Source organism: Adiantum capillus-veneris, chromosome 2 (genome assembly GCF_014529385.1).
Source record: "Adiantum capillus-veneris isolate H3 chromosome 2, ASM1452938v2, whole genome shotgun sequence".
Lineage (NCBI taxonomy): Eukaryota > Viridiplantae > Streptophyta > Polypodiopsida > Polypodiales > Pteridaceae > Adiantum > Adiantum capillus-veneris.
The window spans coordinates 90,727,128-90,750,358 of NC_140932.1; positions in this window are offsets into that span (position 1 = coordinate 90,727,128).

The following is a 23,231-nucleotide window of genomic DNA, read 5'->3' on the forward strand; positions in this document are numbered from 1 at the left end:
TATTGTTTGTTTGCTCTTGGATTGTTGTTTTTTGGATGACTTTGGTATCCACTTGATTAGCGCATTGTTAGCCCGTTGACATGGTTGTGTTCTTCTTGGTTGAGTCTTTTTTCATGTATGGGAGCCACGTATGAGGATGCTTGTTGCAATTGTGTTTTCACCGAAGATTTTGGAATCCACTTTTAATGCACTGTTGCGTCATTCGGATTTCCGTTTTTTGCATCTTCATCAAGCTCCAAGTGTTCTACAGAGTCGTAGAACTCATCTTCTTCTTCGTCTTTGTTTTCTAGGATCACACTCATTGCAAAGTGAGGAACAACATCATAGCCATTTTTATCTCAAAACTTCGTTGTTGGATCGTCTTGAATAGCGCACACATCGAGAGTAGCCAAGACGTGTTCCCATTCAAGTGGCTCTAATTCTTCCTCAGAAAAGGGTTCTGGGATGTAATCCTTATCTTCAATTGCCCTTTCTAATATGTATTCCTCTCGCTTTAAGCTTTCGCATTGCAAAGCTCCACACATCCACAGTTCTTTAGGCCTACCCAACCATGCTGGAAGTTCTGATCCGGCTACAGTAGCAGAATCAGTCTCCTCCACGGGTGTTCTCATCACATCCCTAACTATGGTCCTTCAAGCTTATCCTTGTCGTGGTCTACATATGTCTCAGGTAGATAAAGTCATATCCCCAGTCCTAGACCATTTTCAGTTGTTGCATGAATGGTCTTCCTAGAATGATATCATAGTTGTTCTTCTTGCCAAAGTTAATAATAACAAAGGTTTGCTCATATTCAATGCCACAAGAAGTAACAACTGCTTTTTTTAACAGTCCTATGGGCCTTTCCATGTGTCTTTCGACAAGCTGCAGTTTCATCCTTGTAGCCCTCACTGCTAGTTTTTGCCATGTTTTCCAAACCTCTTTTGTTGTGATGGCAACACCAGCTCCATTGTCAAGGATTGCCATTGTTTTTACACCTTGAATTTCCATAGGAAGAGTGGTGTTCCCATCTTCTCCCTCATAGTACTCACCTACCTTGTTTAACGGCACTAGCTTAGTGTTTAGCTGAGTCATTTGGGTCATTGGTTTTTTAACACCAAATTTCTCTAGGTCTTATTCTGAGCAATTTGACTAACATTATTGTACTAGTGATTGGTGTCGGCAAAATGTCTATCAATCCTTTTGAATCGATGACCTTGTTGGGAGACAGTCTCTGTGATGGGATTGCAATAACATATGACTTGGCCTCGTACCCTCCCGTATAGGATGGTATTGTTCCTAGGGAATGGGGTTGACTCTCCATAGACGATACAGATCCTTTGTCTCCCCAATACGATTCCACTTCTAGATTCATTTGAGATCCAGCCTCAAATTCCTCTATTGGTGAAGAGACACCCCTCTTCCATCCCCGGTTTGGTTTACTTGTCTGCTTTCACTTGCTTCATTTGCCTCTCTGAATTGTTTCCACAATTTTTCAAGACCATCTATTTCTTTACAGCTGTCAGGTATAGTTATGTGAAATCCATTGGAAGAGTTATCCGTGGTATTCAACACTATCCTTGGCTCTAATGCGGGGTCCTTGAGCTTTTGTCCGTGCTCATGACTGGAATCTAGCTCTTTTTGTTCCTGGTTTGGTGGGATTACTGGTGTAGGTGGGACAAAAATCACACCCTTAGGTTTTCCAACTTGTGGTTCTAGTAAAGCTTGGGCTGTTTTAATCATTTTCTTGCACATTTCAAGCCTGTCCTTTTCTAGTTCTGCATATGGATATGTCATCCATCTCTGTTCTTGGGTCTAGTTGTTTTTGAGCCGTGTTTCATAGGCTTTTAGGAGGGTGTCTAAATGCTCATTAACCTTCTCAACCAACACTGATCCTCCTGAACTAACACTTCTCGGTTTCTCATTTGTGGATGGTTCTTCTGGAGGTTGACGTGTCTGCATAAGAGAAGATGCAACCCTCCCCTCATGTTGTCTTATCTTCTCTTTAGCTTGGGTAAGCTCTTCAGCTAGGGATTTCTTCTCTCGTTCCCTATGTGTTTTTATCCTAGCCTTTCTAGCTGTTTCGTTTGCTCTTGGTTTTTTTACTTGGTGCGTCAGTCTTTGGTTCCCCCGTCTCTAGACTCGCGTTATTTTTTTTTTCTCTGTCTCTGGTTTCTCAAAAGCTTTCTTTTGAGCTTGCGCTCTCATAACTACTTGAACTTGTACGACGTTTTCATTTCCGAGCTACTGGGTAGCTGAACGATTCCTGAGACAGTTGTCGTGATCTTTCTGACTCGGTTTGGATTTTTTGGATAGTTGGGGATCAAGTGAATGACACCACAGTCAAGACAATAGGCATTACTTGTGTGATCTCCGTTTGAGGACATTGTTTGACCAAGTGGGTGTCAGGCTTTTGTGACAATCTGGTTGAGGAGCCTCTTCTTGCAATTCCTCTAAGCTATACGTAGGCTTTGACCTTGCTAAGCCTTTGTTAGCAATGAACCACAATTTCCTTTCGTCCATCTCATATCTTCTTTCTTCAGCTTGAAACGCAAGAGGTGGAGGTTGTACCGGCCTCACCACTCCATGTGTTTCTCTCATTTTTTGTCTCTTTGAAGGGAAGTACCCCCTTTGGTTGTTATAATACATTGTAGCTTGTACTAGCACTTGGTTATTGGATGGTTCCATCATCTGTGTATATCTCATGTCTATAGACATTCTAGCACCTGGTACTGGAGGTTGTTGTCCTAAGACATGTCGTGGCCTTGAAACTCCTATTGGTCCTGGTGCATTCCCCATAGTGTATCTAGGTGGAGTAGGTGCTACTGGATTAGGTTGTACATACCTCTCCCTAGCATATTCCATGCCATAGTAACACTCTTCTCTCGTATGGTTTGTCCATTTTCTCTCAATTTTGCACCATAGAGGTTCTTGGAGGTCAGATTTAACTAGAGGATCAAGTCTTTGAGCTAATATTTCTATAAGCTTCATTTGCTCACTAGATATCTTTGGGTTTATTGTGGGTTGGGTTCTTGGTGAATCACTCCTCTGAGAATATGTGTCACTCTCACTTTCACTGTCATATCTTCACAAGGTTCCACTTTGATTTGGATAGGAGTAAGTTATAGGGGGTGGTGATGGTACATATGGTCCTGTTGTGACCATAATTCCACCTCTATAAAATTCATGTTCTATGGTTGCATCTGGGTATAGCCATGGTCCATTAGGTAGATTCACTTGAGGAGGCATGTATGCCATCTTTGTGATCATTTCATCTCTCATTGTCACTCTACAAGGGAGTCCAGGTGGCTCCCTTTTTGGAATTATCATGTTTGGTCGAAGTATCTGTGGTCCTTCATTGACCAAATATACACCTCTTTTTAGTGCATTGTGTGGGTTTGTGTCAAAATGTGGATAGATTGGAATTTCAACGCTTCTAACTTGGCTTGCCATACCTCTGGTCATATCTACAAAAGGATTGATAGATTGGCTTTCCATCCTTATGATCTTAGCTTTCTTAATGTCACGCCCACTCAATACTTTCAAGATAGTCGTTAATAAGCACCTTTGGCCCTTTGTCAGGTCCCTAAAAGTCAAGTATGGGTGGTCTTCTAACCTCTCGATACTGGTTTTGGATGCCCTAAAATTTTGGATTTAGGAAACATGGAAAAATTCACCTCTAAAACCCGATTCAATTCACTTGTTCTATTGCCTTCAAGCTTTTCTCTTGGCTATACTTGACTCAATTTGGAGTTGTCTATCAAAAGTTAGAGCAGTTTTGGTGAACTGCACTTAAAACAACACTCAAAACAGTTTCAAGATCATGGATTTTTTCTTGTGTCTTGACCAAATGTGACCCAAATTGTTGAAACTTGGTCACTAGTCTTACTTTACAGTGCTTAACACTTCTAGAAGCTCAATGTGAGTTTTCACCTCCAAATTAGGGCTAGAGACATCATACACGTATGATGTCTATTGTGGCCAAATCTAATGATTTTTGCTCTAGAGGATCTTTATCACATGGGCAACTCTAAGCAACTTTCATAATTCAATTTGGACATTTTTTGGGTAAGTTATGGTCATTACCAGCATGAATCTATCCAGATTATCTTCTGGCCTTTACAGGTCCAAATTCAATGAAATTTTGGCTAGGGACTTCTTTTATGCTCTAGGACACTGAGGTATACTCAAATGTCTGTTTTGACCAAAATCTGGCCCTAAGACATTATGCGCGTATAAAGTCTTTTTGCTCAAAATGACATGAAATTTTGCAAACAGGCTTAAAACATCATTTCCAACCCTCCTATGTGGTCAAAAGTGAAATTTGACTTTCAGATCTTGGCATGAGCCTATATGCGTATAATGTCTATGTGCTCAAATTTTGACAAAATTTGGTCAGTAAGCTTGTTTTGTGGTGCTTAACACCCTAGTATGCTTAGATTTCAATTTTGGTCTCTAAAAGTGCCCTTTAGACATTATACGCATATGATGTCTAACTAGTCAGAATGAAGCGATTTTCACTCCAAAGATTCCTCACTACCATGGCAACTCACAGCAAGTATCAAAATTGAATTTTGACACTTTTTGAGCAAGTTTAGGCCAATACAAGCATTCACTTGCATAGATGCGTCTTATGGTCTTTGCAAGCCCAAAAATACTTCAAATTTGATATAATCTGGCCTATATGCTTCCTAGATGCTGTAGATCACAAGGGTGCACTCAAATGTAACTTGACTCTCTAAGACATCATATGCGTATAATGTCTTTTGCTCAGATTTTAATTTTGTTTCTACCAGAGGTGCCCCTTAGTGTGTAGAACAAGAATATGTGCTCACAATAAATTTTGGATGTCAAAATTGCTCAAAATCACCACTTTTTTCACAAGGAAATCCCCTGAAAGAGTAAAATCCCTTTAACTCTCAATCTATAAGCCCAATTGAAATGAGATTTTGTGTATGTTCTCAACACAACATGCAGAAGATGGGTATAATGTCAAAAGTTCAAAATTGATGCCATAATCATCCCTTCAGACATCATACGCATATGATGTTTGCTAATGAATTTTTGGACAGAATTCATTCACAGGTATCCCCAAGTCTCTAGCATTGATTTTCAATCACTTCTACTAATTTTCATGCAAAACTATGCTCAAAATCATAAGTTTCTCTTTTTCTCATTTTAGACACTCCGTCTTTTGTCTTTTGGGTATCAAGAGTTGGTCAAAACTCTAGTTTCAATGTGTACTAGGGATAAAACCCCCCTTCTGAACACTCTGGTCTCCAGATGTCCCTTGAGACATTATACGTGTATAATGTCCAAGTTTACAAAATTTCAGTATACGACACACAGAACCCTTGCACATGCCCTCTTATATACTCAGCACCAATCAGCCATGAAAAAATGTCAGTAGAACTCTTTTTATTGCATTTTTACTCTCAAAAGAAAAGTTTTTAGTGATTTTAAATGCAAACAAGCACTTAGCAAATAGTTCAATGATGAATAGCTCTTGCTCAAAATCAGATTACTTACCTAAAGCTACTCCTACAAATCATATGGGGTTTTGCATCTATGAGTAGAAAAATGCTTCAATGCCACACACAGACTAGCAAACACTTTTATCACCTCACAAACCACTCGACCACCAACAACTACTCTAATCTACAAATCCTAATTAAACCTACCTAGTTGCAAACCCTTAGCAGGACACACACTTCCTAGCTATCCACTTGATCTCGGAATAACCTCTTCCCGATCCACTTAAGAAAAATGCTTTCTTTAGCTGAAACCAAAGCACGCAACTATCACAAGAGTGTTAGTAGGAATACCTACGCAAGTCCTTGTATCTCGGCAACGGCGCCAATGTTGCGGGAGCGAATCACACCACCCATAAAGTGCATGCAACACAACCTAGATCAACATAATGTCAATCGAGGACACAAATGACACGATAGGCACATGGAGAAAATCTCTTTAGCTTGTTGGGCTGAGACCATCCTACACATACAACACTCTAGAAGGGAAACTAAACCGCAATCTAGAGTCTCATTGCTCTCAAGTACACCACTCAACCCACATACACACAAACGGAAGGAAACTCACTAAACCATGCAGAATCATACAAAACTTAAGGAACACCTTCCCCTCACTAGGATACACCTACCCCAAAGCCTCTACACTCAAAATCGTACCTCTTAACCCATCTGTGGAAAACGCATATAAAGACAGAGCCGAATTCTGAAAGTGCCCGAAACTGAAATCTATGAGTACCTATGCGTAGTTTATGTCGCTACGATTCTAACGAGCGACTACTTGCAAGCAGAAAACAGACATTGTTTGATATAACTACAACCGCAAATAGCTTGTAGATGTGCGAGCACATTCGCTCTGTTCCGAGAGGAATGCTTGGCATTTTTGCGTAGGTCTTGCTGAGGCTAATGCAATGGTGTAGTTGGATCTCCAATGTGATGAACAAGCGGGGAGTAACGCCAGGATGAAGCTCACACTCTCTTTCTTCCTCTCTCACACGCAGTCGATGACAGTTTAAACTTATGATTATGAAAAGTGTTCTTTTACAAAAATAACCTAGATAGCTTATATACTAAGGTCACCTTAGGTTAAACCTAAAATAGAGTTTGAGGGTCAAATGGCTTTGTATTTACAATCTGGAAGTGCCATTGCACCCCGGCTTTTGCTACTAGACTACCTACTTATTACAAATGATGTTTTTAACCATAATCTTCAGCATTCCATAACTCTTAGAGAATAATTATTTGTTGAGTTATGTCGTGTTGTTGACCTAGCCGTCAACAGGCTATCAAAGAAGTCAAGAAGAATCATAAAGGAGCACATGTCAAGGAGGATAACATGAAAAAGGGAGCTCATTTTTAGTATCCTTTTTTCAAAGATGAATGCCATAGTAAAATTGCAAACAAGATCAACAAGAAGAAGCTAACAAAAGATAAGCAGGTAGCCAAGATGGATGAGTTTTCTCTATAGGAGCAATTTATTGAATCTGGTGCCTGCCTAGATGTAGAGAGCAGCTTGCTAAAAAAATTCATGAAGAAGGAAAAGGAGTAAAACAAAAGGCACCACCAAGAAGAAGGATGAAATACCTATACATTCAACTAGGTGGTACTACCAGCCTTGTATGATGATGAGCAAGTGTTGGTAGTGTCATTCGGCATACAAGGAGTAGATGTGCCAAATGTTTTTCTAGTTGGAGGTCCTGAGTCAATGTGCTAATAGAATCCCTATGTGAGCAATTTGGCATAAAGAAATTTGAGCCACACCTTTTTCGGTTAAAATAGTTGACCAATGATGAGTATAGCTATTATGACTAGTTTTGCAACTAAAAATTGAAATTACAGGTTTCACTTTTTGTTATTATTGCCATAGTGTTAAGAATGGAGGATATTAGAGATGCTTGTCCTTTATTGTTAGGAAGACCTTGGTTGAAGCAAGCTAAAACAAAGCAAAATTGGGTAGAGAATAGAAGGACCATCAACAAGGACAAGAAGAAGCTAAAAATATGCATCAATGCATGTACCACAGTGTCGACACCAATTTCGAAGAGGTATGCCAAGTGCATCTACCTATCTAAGGATCTGGAAGATGACAAGGAAGACTAGTATATGAAAGTCAATAGGAGCCTAGTTGGGCTAGTTGAATAGATGCCAATAACTGAGGAAGATACTCACCTTAGCTTGGAAGCAAATGTTTTAGAATGGTCTAGAATACTTGCTTAAGTGAAAAATTTCTATAAAGAACAAGAATATCCCAAGCGTGTCAAACCAAGCGTGTCAAATAAGAAGAGCTAATAGGCATCAACCTTGGCACTGAGGAGGATCCAATGCCATCTTTGATCAATGTTGACATTGAAGGAGAGTTAGTAGATCTGCTGAAGGACTTCAAAAATGTTTTTTCCTGGTCCTATGGATACATGAAAGGATTGAAGCCATCATTTTCTCCACAAGGATTGTGCTAATTGAGAATGAATTACCAATTTGGCAACAAAGGTATCTTTTGAATCCTAATATTGTTGTTCAAGTAAAAGAATAAATAGATAAGCTACTGAAGGTTTGACAACTGCAAAACAAACAGAGTGCAACAAATGGTGCGAACCCCTAAAAGTGTTCTTTGAAAACACTATAGATTGTTAATTAAAATCGAAACATACAGTCAATGTTGACATTTTAAATTTGGATTCTATAAATCTCCAAGATTTGGCAATCATTGTCTAGTCAAAAGAAATTGAATCAAATTGTAGAGGTACAGTTTGGTTGAGATATTCAAATTGATGGTGAGCACCGCACCCTCTATCTTAAATTCACTATACTCCTTACAAAAAAAAAACAAGAGATTTTAGTCTCAAGAGGTTTTCAACATGTGAGTAAATATATTTTAAAAAAAGGATAAATAATGCATCTCTCTCCGTTAGGTCTCCCCAATCTTAGAAAAATAAGAATTCTTTCAAAACATATTAAGTGCATAAGTGAAGGGTGAGTTTAGGAAATGAAAAGACAGGTGAAGGTGGAAAGTCAAAAGACAAATGAAGATGGAAAGTCAAAAGACCTTTTGTGTCCATATAAATAGGAGTTTCTATGCTCTTTCATTTTTCCTTTAGCGTTATCCTCCCTCTCTCTCTCTCTCTCTCTCTCTCTCTCTCTCTCTCTCTTGCAAATCTATGTGCTGCCCCATTGCCTGTCGTTGCGTGCTATAGATTAACGCATGGGTTTTTTTGTTTTTTAGTGGAATCTTTGAATTTGGAGCACCTTTTTAATTTTTTTGCATCTCTCTCCAATAGATTGAAGATGATAAAACCCCAATTTCCATTGGATGAACCAAAGAAGATTAGTAGTTTGCTCTAAACACCTAAAAAATGGATATTCTACCTTTCAACAAAGGGATAAAGGTTATTTTTCGATCCAAAATTTCAAATCATCCATTGGAAAAGCTTTCAAGCCTTTCCTACTTCTTGAAAAGACATTGTGCGACAGGTGGATCGGGCACAAATAATTTCTTAAAGAACTCTTCAGGTAGGTCCTTTAACAAACTTCTTAGAAACATTAAACAAGCAAGCAAAATAAAACAATTCTCTTTTGATATTCTCTCTCTCTCTCTCTCTCTCTCTCTCTCTCTCCCCTTCATCTTTCACTTCAATTTGATCACTAAGCAAGTCTAGTGGCCTGTAGAGGCAAAATAGAGGTGCAAATGTTGCAAAAAATCACAAGCCCCTCACTCTTGTCATTTCCACATTTGTGCCCATTGAGATGGAGTCTTGTACTTGTGACATGATTGCATGCATCTCTCCTTCCCTTGATCCATCTGCAAAGCCATCACAAAAATATTTGAAGAAGAAGCCGCCACAAGATGCCAAACAAAAAAGTTAATTGCTATGCCTAGGAGGAGAGCAACCACAAGGAAGGAAAAAAAGGATCTATAGGCCACTTGCTTGCATGAAGCAAAAAAAGGGGCAGGTATATCTACCCCCTCTTTTGCTTTGTGTAGGACAGTTTCACTATCCAATTTTTTGCTTTGTCCTAGCTTTCTCAATGCTCTAGCTCTCTTGACATATTGTACATTTGTGACTTCAAAATGAAACAAGATCTGAATCTTTTGATGTCACCAATGCATTTGGAGTGCCCAAAAGCCCTGGGAACGATTGGCTACATGCCTCATTTGGACACTTGGAGAGATTGTTACAACAAAATAAGCCTCTACAAGCCATTGGCTTGAATGAAATTAAAAAGGGGGTAGTGAGATCTCACTACCCCCATTTTTTGCTTTCTTCGGGTCAATGGCATATAGAGGCTTTTTTTGTTGGAATTAGGGTTGCAGGAAAACAAACACACCTTGGAGAAGACAAAGGAACCTCAAGAAACACAATAGAGAGTGTATTACTTAGTGTGCAATGGGAAGATAAGTTAGCCCGAGAGTGATGGGCGTATATGCAATGCACGGGGAAAAAACCTCCTAGTGAGGGAAAAAATGCCTCGACTGTCCTAAGTGTGTTCACACACATCACTACCACATGTATATGGTAACAAATCCCCCCTGGATGCGGTGAATGAGAGCTAGCACAAAGAGTAAAGGGAAGTTCCATGCCCTAAGGACATGATCAGTCCACAAAGGGAAGTAAGCCCAAAGCTTTGCGAAAAGCTTCGAACTTCTCAGGACAATGCCTTTGTGAAAAGATCTGCAAGGTTGTCCTATGTTGGCACATAAGCCAAGCTGATCTCTCCTATTGAGAGCCTCTCCTCCTTGACATAGTAGTAATGCATCTCAATGTGCTTTGTGCGAGCATGAAAATATGGGTTCCTTGCAACTACCACTGTGCTCTCATTGTCATTGTAGATAGTGTTGGCAGTGTCCTGTCCAACACCCAAACCAGCCATAAGGCGTCTGAGCCATACACACTCAACCGTAGCTGTGAAGACTGCCCTATACTTAGCCTCATAATTGGAAGTGGCCACAATAGGTTGCTTCTTGCTCAACCATGATATGCATGAGCTGCCAAGCATGAAACAAAAACCACTTGGACACTCATGTGTCAAAACAACCAGCCCAATTTGAGTTCGAAAAAGCATGCAAATCCGGTGGCAATGATTCCCCTTGGGATAAAACAATCCAAGATGTAAAGTGACACTCAAGTAGCAAAAAATACTCTTGACAGCCTGCCAATGCTTAGACCCTGGGATATGCATGAATCTGCTAACCTATGAGACTGCAAACTGAATATCTGGCCTTATGTTGCATACATAAATGAGGCATCCAACAGTAATTTGGTAAAGAGTGACATCTGCAGGATCACCAGCATCACCATCAAAGTGGCAATAGGTTTGCAATCCTCAAGTCCAAACTTACATAGCATTGTCTCTATGTAAGTTTTTTGACACCAGTCAATACCACCATCACACTGCTTAAACTGTATACCCAAGTAATGATGCAACAACCCCAAATCTTTCATCTTGAAAGTAGCATTCAAATCAACCTTAAATTCATCAATATGTCTCTCATTTGGTCCAGTGATCAGCAAATCATCCACGTAGAGAAGCACAATGAGAAGTACATCACTCTCACGCTTTACATATAATGTGCTCTCTGTTGGACTATTACCAAAGCCTTGTTTGACCAAATGAGTGTTAGCCTTGTTTCATCTTACATAGCATTGTCCCTATGTAACTTTTTTGACACCAGGAAATACCACCATCACATTGCTTAAACTGTATACCCAAGTAATGATGCAATAGGCCCAAATCTTTCATCTTGAAAGTAGCATTTAAATCAACCTTAAATTCATCAATATGTCTCTCATTTGGTCCAGTGATCAGCAAATCATCCACGTAGAGAAGCACAATGAGAAGTACATCACTCTCATGGTTTACATACAATGTGCTCTCTGTTGGACTATTACCAAAGCCTTGTTTGACCAATGAGTGTTAGCCTTCTCATACCAAGCACAAGGAGATTGCTTCAACCTATACAAATCTTTGTTACATTTGCACACTTTATCCTCTTGTCCTTTCTTGACAAAACCTTGAGGCTACGTTACATACTTCCTCAAATATGTCACCATTCAAGAAAGCAGTAACAATATCTGATTGATGTACATCCCAACCAAAATGAGCTACCAATGCACATAGAAAATGCATAGTAGTCATACGACAACTAGGAGAAAAAGTCTCTTCATAATCTACTCAACATCATGTAAGCTAGACACAGCCAAAGCATAACAATATAATGCATAAGATGCATGGAGAGAGCCTAAATGAGTGCGACTAGACAAAGGTGCATCCAATTTACTGTCACGCAATGTATGCACTAGCCATTTTGGCATACCTCTAGCCTGCTCATTTTCAACCCTTTCCTCATCAAGTAAATCATGTACATCGCATCAGTAATAGGCTGATCTATAACATTTTAAGAACCCCATAGGCTGTACATTTGCCTCATTGGAATTTACTATTGAACTTCCACCATTGAAAAGAGGCAACAAAGTGTCATAAATGTGATGTAAGCTTACATTACTATCTCTAGTACATGACAGCAAGGGTTGAACAGAATCTTCCACAAACACAACATCCCGTGAAACCGAAATATGCTTTGTTTGTGGATGATAAAACCTGTAACCTTTGCTTTCAGCACTATAACCAACAAAATTACATTCGACAGCCTTATCATCCAATTTTTTGCGATGTGTTGATGGCACCAAAGCATATGCCACATGCATGTGCTTAATAGAAGGCTTTCTATCATGCCATGCTTCATATGGAGTTATAGATTGCAAAGCTTTTGTAGGACACCTGTTAAGTACATAAGTGGCACATATGATGGCCTCAAGCCAAAACGAATGCAGCAAAGCTTGACTTTTAACCATATATCGTGCCATTTTTGTAAGTAACGTGTTTTTCCTCTCAGCAAGACCATTTTGTTGAGGCGTATAAGGCACTATATATTGGAGTTCTATCCACGACTAGCCAAAAATGCATTAAATTCATGAGACCTATAATCCCCCCCTCGATCGAAACAACAGAGGGTGCCCATAGTACATTTCAAGACATTTTCAGCCATAGCCAAAAATTGTTTGAAGCACATAAATACTTCGGACTTCGCCGTAACTGGATATACCAATGCATGCATAGAGAATTCATCAATAAAAGTCACAAAGTAAAGGTAATTGCCCAAGGACGGAGTTCGCATGGGCCCACAAACATCACTATGCACAAGTTGCAACCTGCAACCTGCATGTGGCCCTAATTGAACCATCCTTTAGTAACTCATGGATGTGAGGAACAATGGTGTGATTCACAAACAACGCAATCAATGCATGAGCCTGCGCATCATTTACATCCCAACGAGCTTGTTCTACCGTAGGCAAAACAACTCTAATAGCAGCAATCCTTGTAGCAAGACCTGCAACATCCTCAACATCGCCTACATCCTCAGAACCAAGACGTACATCAATGCCCTGCACAATATTCCAGATTCCCTTTGACACAAGAACGTGTAGCATCATATAAGCCCACATAGGGTAATTGTCCCCATCCAACCTGTCCTCAACAACAAACATCTTGAAGACATCTGTGTTGTTGCCAGCAATGGTAAATGTTGCACCTAATGTGAAAACTGCCCGAAAATAGGAGAAACAGAGCAGAAACAACACGTGCTATATAGCACAAACCATAGAAAATTGTAAGGCACCTGTTATGCAGAAAACGGCACTGACAGAAATTCTGCACAAAATGACGAAATTGCCTATGTATGTGCCTGTAGTGGAAACGGAGGCCGAATTGAGCCCGAATCAAAAATCTGAGCAGACTGAGCTCTATGAGTTCTTCCGAAATATTTGTCGACCTGCGAACGCTTGCCAAACCTCATTGTAATCGGAGAAAGTGAGCAAGCGTGTGTTGGAGCAGCTGGCGACTAAGCCCGGGAGGACGTAACCTGCTCTGATACCAATTGTTGGAATTAGGGTTGCAGAGAAACACACACAGCTTGGAGAAGACAAAGGAAGATCAAGGCACACAATAGAGAGTGTGTTACTTGGTGTGCAATGGAAAGATAGATAGCCCTAGAGTGATGGGTGTATATAGAATGCAGGGGGGAAAAACCTCCTAAAGAGGGAAAAAATGCCCCGGCGGTCCTAGTGTGTTCACACACATCACTACCACATGTATATGGTAACAATATTCATCCACTATCTTTATTTGATGATAGCCACTTTTAAGGCCAATCCTATTGAAGTAGGTAGAGCCTTGTAGCTTATCAAACAGATCTTCTTCCTGAGGCACGGGAAATCTGTTTTTGATAGTGATATGATTTAGTGCTCGATAGTCCACACACATATGGTATGTACCATGTTTCTTTTGCATTGAAAGGACTAGAGAACAAGAGGGAGAGGAACTAGGCCTCACCATCCATTTGTCTACCAATTCATGTACTTGCCTCATGATCTCCTCTTGTTAAGCTTGAGAAATTCGATAAGGAGGCTTGTTAGGCAATGAGCTTCCTGGAAGCAGCTCAATGCGATGGTCATCATCCCCTCGTTTTGGAGGTAAGTCCATAGGGATATAATCGATGAGTACATCTTGGAATCCTTTTAGAAAATTAGACAAGTCTAACTCTTCTTGATTCCTACCATTTACATTTGAAGAAACATTAGGATCTTTTTGACAAAAATCATATACGCAGAAACTAATCTCTTCACTGATTTATCAAAAGCAGGGGGATTTACAAGTGGTATAGAACGACCACACTCACTAGCATCTATATACATGTTCTTTCCCCTATAGGTGAAGTATATTCTCGTTTCAGGGAACTTCATGTTGGCAGTCATGCGATCAAACCATGGCGCCCCTAGGATAGCATCCTCATGTTGAAGAGGAGAGATGAAAAACTCTTCTTTGTCAACATAGCTTTGGACATGAAGCCTCAACTTCCCAATCAAGGGAGTAACAGAGTCTCCCATCTCAAAATCTTGAATGCCCAACTTGGTGGCCAACTCCGTTGATATGAAGTTGTGAGTAGAGCCAAGGTCAAACAAGATGAAGGCATCATGCTCCCTTACCTTTCCCCAAGCATAGGAAAGAGATGATCCTTTGTAATGAGCATCCTCTTTTGGAGCTTTGATGGTGGAATCCCTAGGAGTCTCATTGCCAGTATTTTTCTTGGGGCAAGAACGATAGCCATGTCCTTGCTCCCCACACTTCAAACACTTATGGTCCTTGCGGAAAGCTTCATGCTCTTCAGGAGAGAGTTTGTTTTTTCCTTTGTAAACTCCCTTCTCCTTGGACTGACTGTTGTTGTTGTTGTTGGAAGTGCCTTGGGAAGAATTTTGGGCATTGGTTTTCCCCTTTGCATCATTTTTATCTTTGTTTTCCATGGGCTTGACATTTTGTCTAGCCCCTTGTTGGAAATTGATGCGTGAAGCAACCATGATGTGATGGATTACTTCAGTGATAGAACTAGGCCATTGAGAGTTGATGTATTCGGCCATCTCTTCAGGTAATCCCGCACAGAATTGTTGCTTTTGCTCGACAAAGTCTATCTTTTGGAAGACAGTAGCCTTGAGATGTAAATCCCAAAACCTGTCTACATACTTGTGGATAGACTCATGAGAGAGATGCTTCAAACTATGCCATTCGGTGAGCACTTTGTCCTTTGCATCGCTTGCAAGGAATTGCTTCATGATGGAAACTCGTAGAGATTTCCATGTCTTTGGGGCTTTGCCGTTGCCATGAAGGCTAGCCCACCATTGACGAGCCAATTTTTGGAAGTGCATAGCTACATGGCGTAGCTTGGAGGACTCCGTGAAGCCCTCGTGTCCAAAGGCCGCATCAAATTGTTGGATGAAGACCACACTTTGTCGGTGGCACCAAAGGTGCCATCGTAGGTGAGAAAAGAGATATTTTTGCCTCCCTCCTTGAACTTCTTTAGCTTTTGTGACCTTCGCCATGCGGGGTATGATTTATGATGTCCTCCCCTCTTGTTTTCTATAGGAGAATAGCCATAGCTTTTGTCCGAAGAGGAGGGAGGTGAAGATGAAGGAGAAGAGGGTGACCTCTTTCTTGCCCTTTTCTTCCTTTGTTTCCTCTTTTCCCTTTTGGAATGACAAAGAGAAGGACTGTGTGTTGATCTTTTCCTCTTGGGAGGAGTTGGCAATCGTCTAGACCACCGTCTTTGTGGAGCCACATCTTCAGAGAAACTTAAAGTTTCATTGCTTTCTTGCTTTTTGGATTCCTCTGCTCGTATGGAAGAGAGTCTTATTTTAGGGGTCTCATCAAGAGGCCTCTTAATCTTTCTCTCCTCTTAAAGAGGAAGGGAAATCCCATAAGCACGAAGTTGTTGAGTAACTTTGGCTTGCAAAGTAGGGTTGCCCATAGCTTGCTGCAACCTAGTAACAAGATAATTGACAAACATGGGGACATCATCATTAGCACCTTCATGTGAAAAATCAAAGCTATCAATGTTCATTCTACTCTCTTGGTTATTGTCAGCCATGTTAACAAAATTTGTGTACGTACTTAGTGTATGCTTTGGAAATTCAAAACCTTAGTTGCCACTCCTCTTAGCCTTTGAAAATTGGCTCTTAAGTATCTACACCCACTACTCAAAGTGGTTAATTATAGAGAGTAATGGAGTGGGTCTAGTATTGCAGAGTTGTTGAGGGTTAGCTCCTTTCGGACTTCTTATGGCTCAATAATGGTAAAGCCGTAAGCAAATCCAAAAAGATTCCATTATTAAGTCCAAATCTCACGAGATGTGCACCATATTCCACATAGTGGGTTGTAGAAGATGCCAGCTTTGATCAAAATTTGGTCATATATTATGGAGCCTATTTCCATGTGACACCTCACAGAGAATGGTTCTCTATGTATGCACATACATGTGGTATAGTGAAGCTCAATGATGCTTATGAGCTTGAGGTGTTGGAGACATTAAGTTGATTTTGCATAATGTCATGCAGCTTGTAATAAAAAATGTAAGACATGTCCCCAAGTTAGCAAAGAGTTTGAGATTTTCTAGTTATCTTGAGGACTTGGGTTACATGATAATCTTTGATAATGATTCATGGATAATTAAGAAGGAAAATCTTGTTATTCCAAAGGTTGGAAGCATGGAACACTCTATTCAATGTTTGTTTTGTGTGTAAAAGAGGATTGTATATCCATAGCTAAGCTTCCATCTACTGACTGATGGCATAATTGGCTAGGACATATAAGGCAAAAGGGAATGAAAACATTAGTACATTTTGGTTACATATGGGTTAAAGTTTTTTTACTTCTCAATGTATGAGCATTGCATTTATGGAAAACACACTAGGAACACTTCATCACCATTGAATACAAAGAATTTATAGCCATTAGAACTTGTCCATAGCAACATTTGTGATCCTATGCTAACCAAGTCTTTAGGAGAGCTAGCCATTTTGTGACCTTTATAGGAAATTCCACTAGGAAGATGTGGGGTTATCCTTTGCGTCATAAGGATCAAATCTTCTCTACTTTCCAAAAGTTCTTAGTGTTTGTAGAGATTCAATCTAGCAAGAAGCTCAAGAGCTTGCAAAACAATTCAAGAGCAGGTTACATTTGACAATAGCACACATCATTAACTGAACACCTAGTATGCCATTGAATCACCTAATTCTAGAAGAGTTATGGTCTAGAAAGAAGCCACAGTATGATCATGTGCTCAAAGAGATCAAGAAAAATCTAGACCTGAAGTCACACAAGTGTAATTTTCTTGGTTATGGTGTATATGGAAAGATGAAATATCCCTCTCTAGCACTCGGAATCTTGTAAAATTCATTCACAATTCACAAGCTATCTTCAACAAGTGGAAGATTCACAAGAAACCTATCAAAGAGGTTGATTATAAAAGGGTCACATTTGAGGATGTTGCCTCATATCTAGTGAAAACTCAAAAGACTAGTGGTGCATTTTCACTAGTAATGCTCATATTGATAGGGTAAAGAGCAGTAGTTAGTTGTTGATATTGAAGAGTGCACAATGCGTGCAGAGTGAGAGGGAGAAGAAGAGAAGACACACGGTGTTGGTGGAGCTCTTAGTGAGGATTCAAAATATCGTTCTATATGATCAAAAGAATAGATAAGGTTAGTAGGGTTGGTGTGATGGGTGTCCCGCCAGTTAGCTTAAACCCTAACAATCTCCCACTTGAATGCCAACGTGGCCCCAAAAAAAATTTGAAATGCAAAGAAAACCCATCCTTGTGTTTCAAAGAATATGTTCGCACCTTTGTAGTAGAACCATCTATGAATGTCACAAAAATAGCTAGTCCGCCCTAGAAACTTGGTTGACATAGGACGGCATACATTGCTATGTACAAGTTCTAATGGCTCAAGATGCTTTTTGCCCAATGGAAAGTGTACATACCTAGTTTGTTTGCCACGAATATGATACTCACATATAGTTTTTTTTCCATATATACAATGCTCACATATAGAAAAAATATTGAAACTCAACACAAGTAAGTAACCAAAAGGTGTTATTTTGTTTGGTTTCTTGCCTACTGACTACATACTTACTTAATCCTCTGCTATTGTGCTAGAAAATGACATCAAATCTATCATGCATATGGTTACTATTTGATTTTTTGATATTGATGGTGAGTATAAGGCTAAATGCCTGGTGGTGGTGGTGGTGGTGGTGTTGGTTATGCTGCCATGGAATATATACATTCTGTAGCAGATCTATACTTTTGGGATTTTTCTTAGCTAAAAGCAAATGGTTTGATAACCATCGGCACTAATAAGTATACATCAATTGAGGGTTTCTTTTTGCTTGGTACTGATTACATACACTCACTCTAGTTTTTTGGTTGCTTGACATAAAAATGGCATCAATTCTATGGTTATTGGAATGTGGTATACTGTTTATGCTGCCAAATTTTGATATTTGCAGTTGTTTATGCTACACTCAAATTGCAGAAAAGAAAAAAATGGAGTTAAAACTTGATGATCTGATCTGGTCCTAACTAGTTATAGCCAGACTCTATACTTTCGGCTTGATCTTGGGGGTGATGGGAAAATAGCCGGATCTAGTTCTCCATTTTACAAATCTAGTATGATATAACTAGTCTTTTCATATGGATAATGATCTGGTGTTTTTACCTTAGTTTGTTATGGTATTATGATTGGGGGAAGACTGTTGTGACTTAAAAAAACTTCTAAACTTCACCTGTTGCTTGGATAACTGGCGTAGATCTAGTTCTTTACTTACTTATTCCACTACATCTAGTGATAATGCTACCATAAAATAAATTTTGGTTTTTATTGCTTGCTCTGACTTACTATAAATGGTACCTTCTGCTTGTTGCCTGGATGCCTGGCTTTGCTTGGTCCAGGTTTGATAAAACTGTATATACAAAAATCCCTATATTTAGCATGGGGTACTGGTTCTTTTTTTTTCACTACTCCTGGTCTTCTAATCTTTCTCTCCACTTATGGATAATGATCTGGTGCTGTAGATACCTAGGTTTTTATCGTATTATGATTTGGGAAACTGTTTTGACTTACTAAAACTGACCGTCACCTATTGCTTGGTTGTCGGGCTTAGATCTGATTTTCCATTATAGCTTGTGCATACTGATCTGGTCTGGTATAACTGGATAAAACTGGACTTTATACCTTCTACTTGATACTTAGACTGTCGGCTTAATACTAGTTCTTTTTTTCACTACATCTGGTTAGAATCTTCCTAGCCAACTATAGCTTCAATCTGGATAAAGATACTTTGGACCTACTCACTAATACTTGAGTAAAAATCTATCTAAAAAACTTTTGTTTTTATACCTTATGGTTAGTTCGTCATAACACCAATTAAGAGATGACTTGAAAACATTCTTTACCAGTGAGAATGAGCCCCATTCTTTTTTCACTCTGGCTGACACTTTCAGGGCAGTCCAATCTAACTGCTATTTGGATACCAATCTCTTAGATGGGTGTTGATAGGTAAGAAGGCCTATTACAAAAGATATAACTAAGGTTTTTTCTGGCTGAACTATACCTTGTTTTTTTTACATACACTATTTAAACTAGAAAATTACATATGATGATATGGAGTTGTCGACTTCCTCTCACAGTAAAAGGTTATTTTAACCATATAAAGCAATTATGGTAGGATTACTTTGTATAGGAAAGTAGCCAGTCTAAATACTTTTTAAGTTTGACATGGATAACAACTGATAGGTTCTTTGAAGCCTGCCATACGTAGCTAAGTCTAACATATCTGTTGTCTTGACTATATGGATGCAAGTGAGAATTCTATCTTGGCTTAAAGAGGTTTAGCTTGCTGCAGTCAGACTTTGGAAACATTTAATGATTCAATTGGGATAGTTTTGATACCTTTGTACAAATTCATTTAGAATGATACTTTATTCTTATTATGTTGTACAATTATGATACGAAGACCGAGTTGTTGATGTACTTATCTTTGCCTTGACATCTTTAGCCAGTCGTCGTTTTGAACATCTTGTTCATTGGTGTGTTAATTATTTAAGTTAAACAACTAAACAAACACACACACACACGTGTGGAGTCATATATATGTAAGTGTGTGCATGTATTTGCATGTCCACGTGTGAGGACCAAGAAATTGTAGTCCTTGGAATCACTCTAGGAAGATAACAATACATCTCTCTCTCTCTCTCTCTCTCTCTCTCTCTCTCTCTCTCACACACACACACACACACACACACACACACACACACACACACTAGTATACTGGTCATAAGTTGTATTTTTTTTTTTGAAAAACTTACCTAAGGGAACACCCCCCCCCCCCCCCCCCCCCCCGGTTGCATAATAAAGATGACTAGGGACTTGGCCCCCGCTTAGACCAAAGCGAGAAGTGTAATTATTTCATGGGGTAGACGGCCCCTGTCCACTCTCGATCACCTTCCCTAGGCTATGGCACCTACAAGCTTGAGCAGTTGAGGGCGGCCGAATGCATTCAAACTGATGACTCTGGGAGCGTACATGACATCCTATATATACTGAGGTGAGGGCATACTCTGGCCCTCACTTAGCCCTGGAGCAGTTCTTTCTGCTCTTTTTTTCGTTGTTGTCGTCTGAGCTTTACACTGTGTATTTGTCTTGGACTTAGAGAGACAAACTTATTTGCCTAGCATTTGAGAAAAATAATGGACTCTTTGAAATACCTGCATATAATTTAAGGTATCAGCTCAAAAAGAAACCGCTGCATAATCACAACTACTGTACTTAGACATTATTGTGGGCCTTGGGACTGCTTGTGCATACAAAGCAACTGTTTTTTTTTTTGCCTATCTTGTTGATTGTACCAACGGAGATAAACACCCGAGGGAATGGTGTTAGCTTAGTATGGTAATTATGGACATGATACACTCCTGTCTGCTATGGGCTGACATGGGAGGTGCTCGTGACCTTGGACTGGTTATGCCGCTTCTTTGGTAAGCTGTCGGGGTCTGTCGGCTCTTCATACCGTGTGTGGTTGGCACCTCTTAGGCCAGTAAAAGATAATGATTGGCTGGAATGCTTTGGTATACATCGAGAGATAGGGGTTTTTCTGTTGTTTTTTTTTTGGAAAGGAACTATGTACAGTATGGCTTTAAATTGCGATATGATCTTGTAAATGGGTTTCTTTTAAAAATCGCTGCAGGGAATTACCGTCTGCATGCTTTACCTAATCTCGACATAACTGGTTTTTCTCAGAAAAATGCGGTTATTCTTGACCTTTATAATAACTGAGGCACTGTTTAAATTTTGCATTACTATGTGTTCTCACATTTCCTAGTCTCGGCATAAATGGTTCTTTTCAAAAAAATGGGGTTACTCTTAACCCTTGTAGCAACTGAGGCGCTAGATACTCTATATCACTGTGCGTGCTCACATTCTGAGGAAAGGTATAAAAACTTTGTCGAACACTAGCAAGGATTGAAAGTTTTTTATAAGCTCTGTGCGAGCAGCTAAGGGTTACATTAATTTCAATAAAAGGTAATCTTACCTAGCTAATAAAATGTCGATACTAATGTGGTGGCTTATGGGTTGTCCTGGTTGTAACCTTTCTCTTGGATAGTCAATATTCAAGGGGGGAGGGAGCTTGACTGGCACAATTCGAAAACTGTTGTTTTTTTTATAAAACTGGTTGCCACACTTGGGCTTATCACTGTTGGGATTTCATAGCAAATAAGGGGCTGGTGTGGTTTTTTAGTAACCATGACAGTTGAAACTTTAAGCATCATACTCTAATCGGGCCGGATACTACAATCCGTGATAAACTATGGCATTCTGAAGGTAAGTATATAGCTGATACTTTCGGCTTTGGGAAAAAAGCTATCGTTGGTAATCCATGAGTCCTACTTAAATAGATGGAGCTTTTTTAAATACTTTGTTAATTGGTTATACTGGAATTTTTTTGTTGCAAAAAGGGAGATGAGACATTAACCTCTATTTTGATACCATTGGGCATCTTAAACGGTTTAAGTTGCTCTTGACCTCTCGGTGTGTAAAAGAAAACCAATGACACTTTGAAATTGTTTTTCAAAAAGATAAGTATATGGTTCCTACTGCAAAGCATAGCTACCAAGCTATGGTGTAAAAAATAGATCTCACTATGATTAAAATTGATATATGGATTCTTGGTGGGCTTCACAACTCAATAAAAGAAAGTAAAAGGTAACACTCATCTTTTGATGTAATAAGTAAAAGACTGCTATCATACAAGTTCTAAATGAATAACCTAGCTTGTCTAAAGTAAATAAAATCAGTAAGATAGACATGGATAACAACTGATAGGGTCCATTCACACCTGTAAAACACATCCAAAGCTAACTGAATTGTTGTTTTGTTTGGATGGATGCAGGTAAGGACTCTATCTTATCTTTGACAAGCAACCTTTCTGTAATAAAATACTCACTGAGGAACGGGGAAGTTCTTTTACTATTAGTCTTACTAAAAGAGGATCTCTTTCCTACAATCATTGTACCTAAATAATTCTAACACTAAGTTATTTTTGTACATATCAGCTCATTATTCCTTGGTCGACTGTCTTTTGAATGTAAAAATTCAATTATGTCTTATTAGTTAAGATTCAAACAGTTTCACATACATCCTATACAAAAGGTTTCTTCTTTTCGGGAGAAACTAGGATGTTGGCTTAGGAAATTATCTTAGAAATGGAGCTCTAGATTGGACCCACAGTCTGTAAATCCTTCATTGGTAGACTAGTGTTAGGTGGCTTCTTTTAGACTCTTTTTCTAGTCTGTAAATCCTTCATTGGTAGACTAGTGTTAGGTGGCTCCTTTTAGACTCTTTTTCTGGTTCCCTGCTCACGGCTACCATAGTCTCTAACTTTGCCGGTTGAAGGTTTACAGGACCAAGTATACTTTACAATATACACTTTGCTAATTTTTATGTCACCTCTGTTTGAGTACTGCTCACGTTATAGAATGACAGCTCGCATGAGTACTAATCACAACCCTAAGAATCATGCAAAGATTCTTGATCAGATTAAGCTTTACCTTAAAGACCATACACCAAAGAATGCCTTGGCTACTAAAGCTAGACCTTTCCTTGCTAGAAAAGACAAATTATGTATTACATACTATGGCAAGAAAAAGTAAACCTGACCTCACTATTTTTGCAGAATCTTGCTTTATCTCAAGGATTGGAACTTACCTCGTAGCCCCTCTCTGTGGCCTCCTCTCTTATCCTCTTCTCTTGTCCTCAAATGTATTAACAGTTTGGATGCTTCACAACT